This window comes from Pezoporus wallicus, unplaced genomic scaffold (assembly GCF_028554395.1).
Source record: "Pezoporus wallicus isolate ANWC-B61680 ecotype Strahan unplaced genomic scaffold, APGP_CSIRO_Pwel_v1 contig_360, whole genome shotgun sequence".
Lineage (NCBI taxonomy): Eukaryota > Metazoa > Chordata > Aves > Psittaciformes > Psittacidae > Pezoporus > Pezoporus wallicus.
This window is the reverse complement of record NW_026640059.1, coordinates 1,392,479-1,407,720: the sequence shown is the minus strand read 5'-3', so window position 1 is coordinate 1,407,720 and position 15,242 is coordinate 1,392,479. Positions and strand designations below refer to the sequence as shown.

Sequence of the window (15,242 nt, the reverse complement as noted above, 5' to 3'; positions counted from 1 at the left end):
TTAGCCATTTGGGGAAACAAGACTGAAGAGTCTTTTGAACATCTGTCAGATACCTATCTGCAGCTTAAAACACCTAATGACCTCACAAATAATCTAACCTAAAGTTCTAAATATTCCAAAAAGCGGGAATATTGCAGAGCCTCTTTCAAGCAGGAACCAAAACCATAAAAAAAAACCCAAACCTAATCCTTTGAGCCTCATAAACTTTCTAAGGAAATTAACTGTCCTGTAATCCTGCTGGTAGAAAATGAGTGTAAGTTGCAAACAGTATTCCAAAGCACAGTAGCAAGGGTAATTGGCTTCCCCCTCCATCCCAAAGTTCTTGACCTTCTGCTCCTCATTAGGGACATAAAACATTGGGAAAACAGTTACATTTGTCATATTCCTTGTAAAATTATACAAATAGAAACTGAAATGGTTTGTAGTCAGTAAAGGGATTTTGAAAGGCTCCCTGTAGGAAATGCCTAAGAAAAGAAATCTTTAAATCCCCTTAAGTAATTCTAGCAATAGCCGCATGCACTTGTACAATGTACTTCAAAGTATTAAAATTTTAACCAGGTGCAATTATAAACAAAGCTGTAAAATTTAAAGATGATAACACATCTGTTGCTGTTCTGATATTTAAATCACAGATCCTGGTGAAAATAACAGTAATGATACAAACACCTGACTTTAGAGACATTCTGAATCCTACTTTTCTCCCTACAATTAATTACTGACCATAAAGCTCCCTTTGAGAAAGCATATTGTCCCTCCCTACACATTGTTACTCATAAGGCTTGCTCCATCTGATTCTAGAGATAATTCAAATTTAAATTCAGGATCCCAGAAAGGAGACCATAATACCGGGTAAGTCCTACTTCTATTGACAAATATTTGTACCTTGCTGCTAAGAGAGAACAGTTCTGCAAACTTCAAGTCCTAGGATCTAAGAGGTAAACAACCTTAGGCAGCACCTGACAGCATATTTCAGGTGTACATATTAATACAGGAATTAATCTTGCCTCTGATAAGAGTGTAAGAAAGTTATATTGATACTAATATTTTAATTCAATTTATAACATTAAAATAACTGGAGTGTCAGCACAGAAATGCTGACAAAAATTCAGCAAAATTCTAATACAGTGTCTCTTGTGAATTTTCATGCTGTACATCATCAATGAAAGAAACATACCAGTTGCTATAAGAGAACATGAGAGAGGACTCCAGTTGAGAGTGTAAGAGTAATTGCTACTTCAATCCACCACTCTTGAGTAATTTTCAATAGTCAGTCAGCTTCTCTGTCTTCAGAAGCAATAAAGTAAGCAAAAATAACTGAACCTGTACTTTTTCTTGCAAGTGCCTACTAGTTCTACATATATAGTTGTCCTATACTATGTATATATAGAACATGTATAGTTCTGCAAGTATAACTTTAATTGCAATGAAGGATAATACAGGTGCTTAGCACGGTATGTGGTAGACAAATAATATTTTAATGAAGAGAGAAATTACCAGCAATGTCATCTCACAGAAAATGTCAAAATACTTAGGGAACCCACAAAAAAGGCCTGAGCACAGTTGTGACCTCTATAGGAAGCATATTAGCAGAGTCCTCACACTTATATTTCTTTCATACTCTTTATTAATTTTCTGTCTTTATCAGTGATTTGAGTGTAGAAAATGTGTTATGTTTCTTCATAAAATGTCCCATTTCTGTCTCCTGCCCACTGCCATGCATAAAATTACTCACTTAAGCAATTAGCAGCACAAATTTTGCTCTTTAAAAATCGGGCATATTTGAAATCTCACAAAGAAATTCCATAGAAGACACATTTGCTAATGATGATTTAGGAATGAATCCCGAGAAACAGAAATTATCTAATTTCATTGTAACTTGTTCTTTGTCAAAGAAAAAAAGTATTTTCAGCAAACAAAATACATTTAATCTCCATATTCATAATTTGGCTTGTGAAAACTTACCTTCATTTCTTTGAGAGGCTGGGCAATTCCAAGTGTAGAAGCAAATATAAGATGGCAAGAGGACTTATTGAAGTTTTTTAGAAAAATAATTTTTCAACAAACTTTGATATCCAGGTTCTTTGACCAGTTTAAATGTACAGAAATCTTTCCAGAATACAACTAACAGCATTTATTTATTTATTACTATTAACTTTTTTATCAGACAACTTCTTTATTTTCTGATTATGAAACAAGTGTTTGGCACATCAAAGGCTAATTAAGAGTTTTAGGAATTTTTTCAATATCCCATATTGAAATAAATTAATAAATCTGTCTTGTGCAGACACTTTCAAATATAATTTACAAATACATTAGACTGCTTAGGTAACACAGCTCATATTCTTAAATAGACAGAAGATCTTTTTGCTACATGGAAGACCTATCCATAACAACTGCTCTTGTGCTGCAAGGACTCACAGCTCCTGGAGACTGCGGTTACAGACCTCCAGCATAGCAACATTCTTCTTGTCTAGCCTTGTAATTTTTTGCCAGGTACTCTGTACATTAGTTGTTTCATTTCAATTGCCCTAAGGGTTTCTTTCTCAGTAACTAATGGGGAGCTTGATGCATCATTACATTAACGTAGCACAATGTGGTAAAGCTGTAGGATTCTCTAGTAAAGAAATTAATGGCTCTGTTCTTAATAGATTAGTTCTCACAATATTTAGTCACACATCAGCAAGACCTTTATATTTAAAATGTTATTTAGAAAAAGATACTTTACTGGGTTCAAATCCTTTCTAGAAAATAAAGGGTAATTGCAAACACAGTTTATCTGTACAAACAAAGAAAAAAATGGAGACAGGGTGAAGCTATGAAATTGCTTCAGAAAAAAACCCACAGAACACTATATATTAATAAATGTCAAGAACAGATTTGTTGTATTTATTTTTTTTAATAGCCTAATTAAACTGAAACAGCATATGAGACCTTCCGGGGAGCATGTGTGTGACAATCCTTACAGTTCAACAAATCTAGAATTTTTTGAAGATGCAGAGGTTGTGCACTGTTGTTGGTTCTGTAAGGCCCTGATCAGAAACTTCAGAATGGCTTATGAATCATTTCACAGTCATTTTTACAGAGCTGAGGCAGTTCAGATAAAAGCTGCTAGACTGTAGACAAATCTTATTCTGTATGCGTTCTTATTGACTCAATTCCCAGACTACATGCTTTTCTATGTATTTTGCATATTCTTTGTTTAAAGTTTTTAATTATCATATCCAGGTTTTCTTCTCACAGTAATCCCAACAGGGAGAGTCTATCTTAAAAGATGTTTTACTGATAGTTCTTTTCCTCTTCAGCTCTGTATGTTGAGATAACTATTTAGGTATCTGCTGTTACCTCAGGCTATTCACTATGTACCTTGATCTATTTGAATTTTACTTAACATCCTCCAGCAGTTTCCTCATTGTCTTTGGTGCATCTCTGCCTATGACCTTCTGTCTAAATCTTAAAGAGCTCCTGGGTTATTGATGTATTATTGTTATGCTTTTACAGACATAATTGATGGCATTTAGAACAGTTCTGTGATAGCTGCTAAGTCCTACAACTGATCAAGAGCCAGAAAATGAGAAGGACATAGCATCAACATCATGATCAAAGTCTCAGTCCCTTATTTCTTAGCGTGTTCACTACAACAAGAATCTAGATGTACAGTACATTGAATACCATGCACTAGTTCTTACTTCTTGGCAAAAAAGGTGATAATCCTTGTACTAAATTAGACTTCCTCCCCAGAATTTTTTTTTTTACAATGCATTTGATTTCTTCTGAAAACTTGAGCCCTTATCTATGCCTGGGAAAGAAAAATTAGTCATTTAAGTAGTTGAAAGCAATAAATATCAAATACATTAGTAACATGCTTGGCAATGTTAGTAACATGTTTGGTAATGTTAGTAATATGTTTAGTAATTTACCTCTCCATGCCATTCCCAGGGGAGCCCTCCTATGCACTGTGGTCCAGTGCACCGGAAATCCTGGCTGTATGTTCGACTTGTTACAGCTCTTTGGGGAATTCATCTGTCTTCTGAATTTCCTTTTACAAAGTATGTGAGGATCTGTGTTGGACAAAAATATTGGTTAGTATTTCAGCAATTATACACAAAAATATAATGATATAAAGTCTCCCTTGTGTAAAGGGGCTGATCTGGTCCCAGTAAAATCAATAAAGTTTTGTTATTGACCTTGCTTGGAGTAGAATTGATCTCTAAAGGCAACAAATGCATTGAATTAGATTAGTAAATTCCTGTTCCCACGACCAAGTTGAAAGACAAATGAGTAGTTAAGTGAGAGTCTGGTTACAATATCACATCACAGGGCTTCCTGGTTATTTTCTTGTGGAATTCACACACTGGAATTTCAAAGACAATATTCTCCCATCAATATGCACGGGAGTTTTATATAAAATATAAACACAAATTCCAAATACGAAGATCGTAAATCTGTTTCAGATCAAAAGGAACCTAAAATTCAAAGTTAAAGACACCCTGTTTTGGAGTCTGTGTCAAGATCAACTGATCTCTTGACTGAGAGTTTCACACAGTTTTGCCTAAATACATTGGAAAATATATTCTAGCAGGATTGAGTATTTAATTTCAATATGTTTTCAGAAATTCAGATTATATCTTGATTAATGAAGCTTTTCTTGATTAATGAAGCATTGCAGAAAGCATCTGTGGGAGCATGCTACATTAAAAGCAAGAAGCTTTTAATACAGACTTTAAGTGGATATTTATACAAGTCTTAAGTCTTGCATGATCCATTTATATGCACAGGTTAGAAATTGTGGCATTTCCTTTTTGTCGTGGTCTCACATGTCTGCTCTGTGATTACACATCACAGTCAAGTGGTTCTCAGAATGACTCTACAGAAAAGATGACTTATAATGCAATAAGTTATGTGCCACAGAAGGCAACATATTTTAAAACATAGACTATGTGAAAAAGCATCTTTACTTTAATTTGTTGTCTCATGCCAAGGACAGAAGCACCTTCGTTGGTAAAGATATCAATTATGCATTGTTTATATATATAGATATATGGATAGATGTTAATACATAATAGTATAATGAAATGACATGATTCTTGTGTTCATAAAATTCCTCTTACAGTGAACTCATTGGCAAGCAAGTACTTTGCCAATATGAGCTCTTCAGTGGACAAATTCTTAATGATGGAAAGTAGGCTAACACTTTAAAATTCTGTTTGCATATGACTTTATTTTCCTTCTCCCCTTTCCTTAAACTGGTATATTACCATTTTTTCTCAAAAATGACTACCAAAACTTGGGTCCTACAGAGAAGATAAGCCAGTGCAAAGCACTTAAATTTCTAAACAAACAGCCTGAACTCAATGTAAAAATTACCTTTTTGATTTGAGAACTTTGTTGAGAATTTAACATGGCATACATAAAATCTTTGTTGTCAGCAGCCAAGCAGTTCAGAGTTAGTTCTGTAATTCCAGTGTGGGACCTAAAGTGCACACAGGAAGCTGGATTCAATTTTTCACTTAATTCCAGAAGTTACCCATTATCCTTCCTTACTGAGTAAAAGGGGTTACTTTTCCTTGGCAAGCTCCTTGGTATGCGGAGCTAAAATTGGGTCTCAGTCACAAAAGACCTGTCAGTAGACATTAAATTTTCTAATTACAACTGAACTTGTTATTGAGCAAGTAATTTTTAAACTATGAATGACACAAGTCAAAATCCATTCTTAAAATAACCCTAAATGAAACACATAGCCCAATATAGCCTCATCATTTTGCTACTGTCTCATGCATGCAGTGTCCAGTATGAGCCATAATTGAGACTTGTGAAATGATAAACTCAATATTTTTCGGCTTTATGGGAGATGCGGCTAGAAGCAACACATGAAAAATAAAACCATCTAATCAAGATTATATATTTTAAAAGACAACAATTTTAGCCCATGGGGGTTTATTTATCAATAACAATTTCAGTGAAACCCAGCACAAAAAGCAGATCTTTAATATCAATAGCACAAAATGCCACCTTGCTAATGAAGACATATTAGTTTATTGATTAGTTCTGCAAGAATGGTTATATTAGTTTTGCTTTCAGTTGCTCATATATGGATGAGTTCTTCAATTTTACTTCATCTGCATGCAGAGACTCATAAAAATGGTTGTAATGGTTTTCTTACAGCCTGTCTCCCCATCTCCCGTCTTTCTTACAGCCTATATTTCCCCCTAGCTGAGTCCTGCTGTACTTGGTATGCATTAGGTAAGCACAGGCAGAATAAAGTAGACTAATATTTAGCGTATGGAAAACCAGTTCACCTAAATCAAGTGTGGGTTCAGCAAAGGTAAATTGGTAACCTCTCCCTTAGCACTTCTACGGCTTCTTTAGCTATGCCCTTCTGGAAAAAAAAAAAAAGTCTTTAATGAGTAAGTACATATGAATAATAGGATGGGTCTAATAGCAGTATGTCCCAAATGACTGTATATGCCTACCCAGTGTTCTGATGAACAGACAGATATTTGAAAGGACTGCTTTTTATTATTCTGGGAGGGAATAATAATACAAACACACACATATATGTATATCTATAGTGTATAGGATTTGATCTTCACAGCTCTTTCCAATCTTTCATAATTTTCTCAATGAGGAACACTACCCCATCAAGGCAAATAAATGGTGGCCAAGCTCCACTCTTCTTCAGTCTACTGAAAAGGATCTGGGCTGCCATAAATGCACATACGCCATAAATGCACATACTTCCACAGCATCAGGCACCAAGAATTGCCAAGCAAATGAATATCATTAAAATCTCACTCGGGTCCTTTAGATCATTTCATTAGGACAGCCCTTCAAATTATTTGATCCATAAATGTTTGCCTGTTCTCTTTATGACAAAACCACCCATCTCTAAAAAGCTTTCAAATTAAGACTGTGCGGTAACTTAACTTCTCAGAAAGCAAGTTGAACAATCTTGGGCTCTTGGAACTGGGAGGAATGTACAACCTTCAAAGAGAATGAATGAAATAAGTTTTAATATACACATGGCTTCTAAACGAGCTTTGATTTTTCTCTTTTTTTCAGATTGGTTTCTTATATTGATATGGACAAGATGCGAAGTTCACAGCCTGATCCTTCTCGAAACCTACGAAATTTCAGAGTTGTGCAGGTTCAGGGTTTGGTTTTGTCTGATTTCTAGAAGAAAATATCAGAAGACTTTTTCTTCAGTTAAGAATAGCTGTTTCTGTTACTACTACTGTCAATGACAAATTCAGATATTTGTACCTTTATAAATGAAAAAGCCTGTAAAAAATCAGCTTTCCTCAAGAGTTTATTCTTAATATTTTTCTTACTGAAATCTGCAGAGGAAAACAAGAGGGAACAGCTTTTAATTACAGTATGTTTTCTTGCATGTTGACCACTTCTGATTTTCCTGCCTGTGGGCTATCTGAGAACTAGCAAGAGAGGATATCCTACATTCCAAAACAAAACAAAATGAAAAAAAAAAATAAAAAAGAACCAAAACAAAAATAGAGTTCAGTGCAGAACTGTATTGTACAAAACACAGTGTACCAAATTTCGGCATATAAGCAGAATTTCTTCTGTCTTTATTTAAAAGCATATGCACTTCTCTGTAATGATGCACAGAACTGTTCTAGGAAAATAAAGCCTGCACACTGCTTCTGCCTCCATTGGGACCAACAGGAACAGATTTCTTCCTCTATTTTAGTCATTGCCAGATGACTCTAAAGTTCTCATCTCAGTCAGTCAGACTGAATATAAGTACACAGGTGTATAGAGAAGTAGAGAGATTCCTATAGTTCTTCCTATAGGCCATTTCAAATCATCTACCTATTTCTCACGTCAATACTCTTGTTCAATCTTCAATTAAAAAAAAAAAAATGGGCTGAGGAAATAGGACAGAACATGATGAAATCCCCATTAGTACTGTGACAGTTGACCACCAATAACTGCTGCAGATTAAACAGCTATCTAGCCAATTTTGTATGATTCTGTAGCAGTCTCATTGGATTCTGGTTCTCTGGCTTGCTTAGGAGGGCATCACAAGAGACAAATAACTAACCAATTGCAAGTTATCTGGCACCTGCCTTTTCTTTCTTGTGCACAAGGCATGATACAAACAGAAAATCTTAAACCCAAGGTGGCTTCAACACAATTTACAAATATTCTCTTTGGATTTTATTTTTGGTGTGTTTTACGAAGTTGCCATTAAGCTGATCCCTCTAAAAATCCCCTGAATTTTCTAGTTTTCCCCATTTCAAAGACACGCATCAAATTTGTCTTTTCAATTTTTTTTTTTTTTATTAATTAACCTATAGTCCATACTAAGTTTGAACAATAACTACTGGCAGCTCTGAGTCTGTTTCACCTAAGGATCCATGTACTTTAGAATCACTTCAAATCTATGTGAATAAATGGCCTTATATTCAAAGAGGAACTATTTATTTTGGTATCCTTCAAAGTCCCACCACATATTTAGCTATCTAGTACAAATCTGACCCAGGAATTAAATCAGAACTGTTGGGACACACTGCTTTATTCCTTGCTTTGTGATTTAACCCCAGCTGGTAACTAAGTACCACACAGCTGCTCACTTAACCCTAACACCTCCTCCCCCACATTTTATTAGAAAAGTAATAAAACAGACAATCTTATTGTTAAAGCAAATTTTAGAGAGAAATCAACACAGAAGCCATCATGTTTTCTGAAATATTTAAGTGAATATAGGCAGAATAACTTTTGCATTTTTTTATACAAGTTCAGTATTAAACTAAATGTGATAAGGGCAAATGCTTAGCGAGACTGTTCTGTCCAAGCCTACCTAGAAATGCCTGCTTAAATAAAATTTTTCACCGACGAAGTAGCTATCTGCCTTAATCGTTCACTCAAGTTATCAGCATGCTAACACAAAGGCAAAATATTAACATTAATATTTATCTTCTTTTTACTACATGACTTCAGAATCCAGAATAGCCTATTTCAAATATGTCAATAATATATAAACTTAGATCTGTTAGTCTACCTCCAGAAAGACAGTGCAAGCCCTCAAGGGGTTAGTTACATTATGCCAGCTAGAAGAAATAGAAGGAACTATTTTGAATATCCACACAATTTATTAGAAAATACTATTCTGTCTATAGTACTCTAAACCTAGAAGTGGAGGACCCATGACCTTTTTCCCTGGACAATAAATACCCGGATAAAAATTTATTTTTATCCCAGAAGAGAGCACTTAAAAACCCCCCATACCCTGTAAAAATAAAATTTATTATGTTTGTGCAGTCATCTGCTATTACAGACACCATGGTCTAGTGTAAGGCATCCTTGCCCATGGCAGGGGGGTTGGAAGTAGATGATCTTAAGGTCCTTTCCAACTCGAACTGTTCTATGATATTAAAGAAATATTAGAGTAAGCCAGCAAATCTTCCAAAAATGTTTATATATTTTCATTGGAATTTTCTTTGATATAGCTATGGATTCAACATGCAATCTGGTGTCTTTAAAAAGAAATAATTTTCAGTGAAAGATGTGACAGAAACTACCAGTAAGTTAATTTATTTTTTGTTTTGTTATTTTTGTGGGGTTTTTTGTTTTTTTTTTTACAAAATAATCAATCAAAACCATACATATAAAGAGTAAAAATCTAATTCTTTGACCTGTTTAACAAGATAAAAATTGTAACTTTCTACAGGGCTCCTTCATAAGAAAGAATCCCATCTCCTCTCATGCAGTTCCTCAGAAACCAGGCTGTGTAAAATTCCACAACATATACATATACATATATATATATATAAAATCTTAAAAGCATATTTCCTACAGATGTAGCCTAGAAAATGTCAGCATCATTGGCAGATATACTATTAGGCCTGGATTTATACTACAGTAGGACTGGATTCATAGATCCCTAAAATAAGAGAAAAAATGTTAATAGGAACATACCATGCAATGTGCATTCCATTTTGCACATTTTAGGGCCTGATATCAATGAGTCCTTGCAAATTACAGTAAAACTATTCTCTTACCCTTTTCTTGTAGAGGTGCTCTCTCCACCTGCAATATGCATATTTATCTGTTACTTTTAAGATATCAGTCCTATGTTACCTTTGGAGTAGAAATTATACTTAAATGAGAATTAGCAAGTGGGAAAATACTCAAAACTCTGATCTGGTCCCTTTTAAAGATATCAGAAAATTAATTATTTTCACTGATAACAATGGGGCATTAAATCTGTAACTAATTCCATATATGTAAAAACTGTAAGGATTAGAAGTGTAGAAGGATGTTGTAGAATAAATCAAAATCACAGCAAATTCTGCAAGGTTGCTGAACTGAGGCACTCTAGGCAATCAGGATATGAAAATTAAATCAATTTATGGGAGGAGAAACCATGCTTACCCTCTAAATATTAATTACTCTAGTACAGTGGCACCTGGATGATTCAACCCCTTTGTCCATGGAACTATACACACACATATAAAAAGAAGGCTCTTGACCCAAAGAATAAATACATTAACCACTTTCTTTTTGCTTAGATTTTAAATACTCAAAAGACCGAAAAGTCATCAATGTCTTTATTGGGTACAGGTTCACAGAGAACAGTGATTTATATATTTATAATTAAGCATCTATGCAAGTGGGCTTAAATCTAGGTTTATTTCAGCTAGGTCACATTGTACCTCTCTAATCTTCTCCATAATGAAAGTGTGAAAATTGCAAATAAATAATTGCTGCAATGAGACTACAGCAATTAGTAAGGTTTATAACTTTTATTTATGTTTAGCTTTTCAGAAAGACTATCATGATACAAGAAATGAAGCAACGGAGAAAGTGTTCCAAAGGTTAATTTATCTCCCTTTTAAATCTTTTTTCTATCATCAGCAGAATTAGGCTTGATACCCAATTGCCCCCAAGTGACCTTCACTTGCAAAGTCTTTAAGTCATAAATTGAATTTTTTTCATGTAGCTATTGTTTACAGCCCGTATCTTGCTCACCTGTGCAATATTCAGCATCTGGTACAATAAGATCTTAGTAAAGCTCACATCCCGCAAGGAATATGTAAATAGGAAACTTGAAATGATCTCTAGTGTAGTCTGCCATACCATATAGCAGTGATTGAGGCCACAATGCTGCCTCCTCACCTGTCCATTTCTTTCGTGTGACTTCTTACAGAGTCCATAATTCCATAGACGCTTCTATTACAGTGACGTGTGCCGCTGCTTCTGCCTAAAGTGCCATAACTACCTGTCCATTTCATTTGCTAATCTTGCCTTATTTTTCTTATCCTGAACAGTGATAATTGTGCTGCCTAGAACAGATCTATGCTAGTGGAGACCTACTAAAATCATTGGAGACAAGCTAGTATACAGAGCAGTTGGGATCTTCCGTCTTTAATCAGTCACATAGTGAAAACTAACAGATTTTAAGCTCCATAAGAAAGCTCTAGTATCCTGGTACCACAAGGTCAGCTTAGTAGGCCTCTCTTTTTAAAAGTCTGATGAATTTCTTAAGCTGTCTTCTGGCATGCTTCAGGCCTATGAATCAAATAGCTGAGGAAGGCTCATAAAAATGAGTAAACAAACATAAAAGGCTGGCCCTGAGTGCTATTGTATTTCAGAGCTGTCCCACTGCTCTTGTTAAGGGCTGCTACAGACATATACAAAGAATCAGATGAATAATGCTGGAGCCATCTACCTACAGCACAGAAACACGATCTTTTCTGTTCAAATGTGTTTGAAATTTGTTAGAACTGGAAAAAAGATTACTCTAGCCTTAAAAGGGCATGATCTCACCCTCACTGCCTTTTTTTTTTGATACAGGACTGGGAAGTGAAAAAAGCCTAAACCCCTATTCAGCCTTGCTGGTTTAATAACTTTAACATATCATTTTTGATGAAGATGAAAAACTGAAACTTGTAAAAACTGATCCTAAAAAGAAAAAAGCGGTTTTAGCTAACAAGGGGGGCCAGAAAACTATGGGAGACAGCTTAATGCCTCAACATCAGTTAACAATACAAAAGTCTGAAGTCTTTAACTCATTAATTAGAAAGGGTTTGGCTCCAGCTCTTTATTTTGGCTTTTCATTTTTGTTTGTTTATTTTTCCTTTCCCAAAGGAAATCTGGACTGTAGATGATTACTTTGAAAACAAAGCAATACACAACTCTGGCAGAGAGATTCTCTTCAAAAGAGATCATTTGAGGAATAAAACATGCTTTAAATTAACAATCACTTGCAACAGTGACAGGCCTCAGGGTTTGGTGACACAGCTTCACATTAATTACTTGCTAGATAAATGGGATTGTGTGCAATATAACATGAGGATAAATATTAGGATAAGTAGTTTCAAGAGGTTAGGCTAAAAGAAAGCCCCTTTTTGACATCAACATTGAGAAATCTGAGGAGGTTAAACACAAAGTTGAAACATATACATACTCACAGAGTATTCTTTTCTAATTAGCATGAACCTCTGGGTATGGATCTGCTCACAGTAGTATGCTAGAGATAAGATAGATGTTAATGTCCAAAACTAAATAAGAGGCATTTTACTCTATTAAGAAGGATTTTTACATTTGAAGTAACAACACTAGTTGATTACTAATTTACAGTAGGCTTAGTTGTGCTAAATTTTCCAAGAACTACAATCCAATTTCAAGTTATTCTCCATGGGGATTGGACCTAAACTAGTGAACCATTATTGATCAAACAGCATCTTTACGGACCATGAACACTCTGTTCAATCTTTTCTGGAAGCCTGGTTGATAGTTTAGAAAATGTTTGATAAGATATGCTGTGAGCTAGAACTATGTTACTTGGGAAAACTCTGGTGGGACACCTCAAACGATCTTTCTGAAGCACTCTGCTAACTAGCTGCACATAGGTGTGTGCCTATAGCAAGTTTGATTTGTTAGAAGAAGCAGCAGGATTTCAAATTATCTCTGTGATCAAGATTGAGAAATGAAAAAGTTTTCCCTTTAGATACTGTATCAGCCTCTGACAATCCATGGCCTAATTATGTTATCACCTTCAGTAATGCATCTAGCTAGTCAAAACTGTCTTATATTATTGTCTGGTCTTAATAAATCCATAGCAGTTTTACAAGGGGAAAATAGGCTTTTCTGAGATCAGGATCCCTGCCTTTACAGCAGACTGGTAATCTAGTCTGAATATGCTTGCCAGAGGCCTGCACTTACTGTACTTCCTGGAAATTCCTCCTCAAATGAAAAGCTCTTTCAGTACTTAAAGTACAGCCTTCTATTAAAATCTGCATTTTTCAATGTCATGTTTTATTTTAGTTTTCTAGCTGAGTTTGTTTTGGACAACAGCTAAACCAATGCATTCCGTGGATTAAGAAAAAGCATTTGGGGAGTGAGGTGATAGGACATGGGACCTATACTACTATCTGTGGCATGAAAAAGATATAAAATCACAGCTGAAGAAAAATCACGGTTGTTCCACACTACACTGAATGTGTTATATTTGCTCAGGCCATCACTCCTTTTCCTTTTTTTCTTTCTTTTCTGCTGTGTTCTCAGAGTGAACTTGCACTAACTTGTACAAACCTCTATGAAATTCCAAACCTTGCCACCGCTTTCTGTGAGACCAGAGTTGGGGTGGGGGGTGTTAAACCAGGTTTGCCAGAAAATAGAAACACGAAACAGTTCAAACTCTTACCTCAGCAATAAAAGCCGATCCTAGAAGATTTCATATACAAGAGAGAGATGAAGCAGGCACCAACCAGTTGAAAAACATTCCCTTCAAGACAGCGACTGTTTTGCTTTGCAAAATCTAAGTGGACACTCCCAGAAAACTGTGACGCAGAGATGTCCCCATAACCACACAATTCTGTATGAAAGAAAACAGATGAAGGGACCGTCATGAGAAAGCTCCGAGATCAAGAGCTAGATACCAATCGTGCATCATAAAGCCTCATAGAAAGGAGGATTAAAAAAACAGTGCAAGATTACATACATGTAAGACATATGTTTAGCTTCCAAGCTCCCACAAGCTGATTAGATCCAGTGTTCTCAGGCAGGCATTAGGTGAGATAAATCCTCCACACTGTGCATAACTCCCTCTGAAAAGTCTTACCCGAGTCTTGGAAATCTTGGGATTTCCAAGGACAGCTCTGAAGAAAATAAACAAATAAATAAATCCCAGAAAAATGATAGTCCATCTCCTACTGGATTTTTCTTCTGTCAAACTAAGGCAGTGTTCCAAAACGAGGACAAAAATAAACTTTCCCTGACTATGGCGGAGGAGTGCTCTGACTTCTATGGATTTCTAGAATTAGCTAATGGGTTCAAGGAAAAATTAATATAGTGTTCCAAACCCTTCAGATGACCTGTGCCAAATATAGCAGCTGGCATTAATAGAGTAAATTACATGATTATATTAAAGATGAATGGCACAGGTTTACAAAAATAAATATCCAACACTGTTTAGAATTCCAATCAGCTACAGCAGCAGCAGACCTAACAGATAAAAATGAACATAGTATTAAAGTGTAGAAATGAAAATCATAGTCTCCGTTTACCTTCTCGTCGTGACTAGGATACATACTTCATGAACATATAACAAAGTTGATGGCATTTTCTCAGGGCTTTCACAAAGAAGTCCCTACCACTGCAGTATTTTAGGCACCTACTGACACCTTATCACCTGGGAAAAGAGTATATTGGGGGACTAGATGACCTTTGAAGATCTCTTCCAACCCAAACTATTCTATAATCCTATTATATTGAGATCAAGACAAAGGTATCATTTATCTCACTGGAAACTAGAATTCTGTCTACAAAAACCTTGATGCTTTGCTCTGTGGTAAATGAAAACAAAACCTCTCAGTGGGGGTTGGAGAATGGAAAGGTGAACAGAATTTCTCAGAATTGGCAGTAGCCCAATGGTTATAGCATTTGCCATGGATAGTTGGGTTTTTTTCTGAAGTAAACATCTGAAGCTGCATTTCCATGCCCCTGTGAGAATCCTTCAATCTATGCTACTGGCTATTCTGATCACTGATCTCTCCTGCTTCAGAGGATATTTTTCTACAGAGGATATTTTTCTACAAAATATTCAAACATTGATGTGGAGGGGAAGCAAAAGCTTCCTGGAAAGTTTTTCAGCAAGTTCTAGTTATGATTCTGCAGCCTTCCTGTAATGGTGTACTTGTATTGGCAGTAATAGGATTACCTGAATCATTACAGGTTGCAGGAGCTCTTACTTGGCAGCTACAGCAAATGAAGAAAATTAT

The 15,242-nt window shown here is 35.5% G+C and overlaps 1 long non-coding RNA gene across 1 annotated transcript; it reads right to left on the bottom strand.

The window, feature by feature from the left end:
- Positions 1-3,978: 3,978 nt before the first annotated feature.
- Positions 3,979-14,115, bottom strand: LOC130603395 (uncharacterized). Its single transcript, XR_008973151.1, has 3 exons — positions 13,964-14,115; positions 13,667-13,837; positions 3,979-4,058 (listed from the first exon to the last, which is right to left on the bottom strand). It is a non-coding gene; the product is annotated as an uncharacterized LOC130603395 (long non-coding RNA).
- Positions 14,116-15,242: the final 1,127 nt, after the last annotated feature.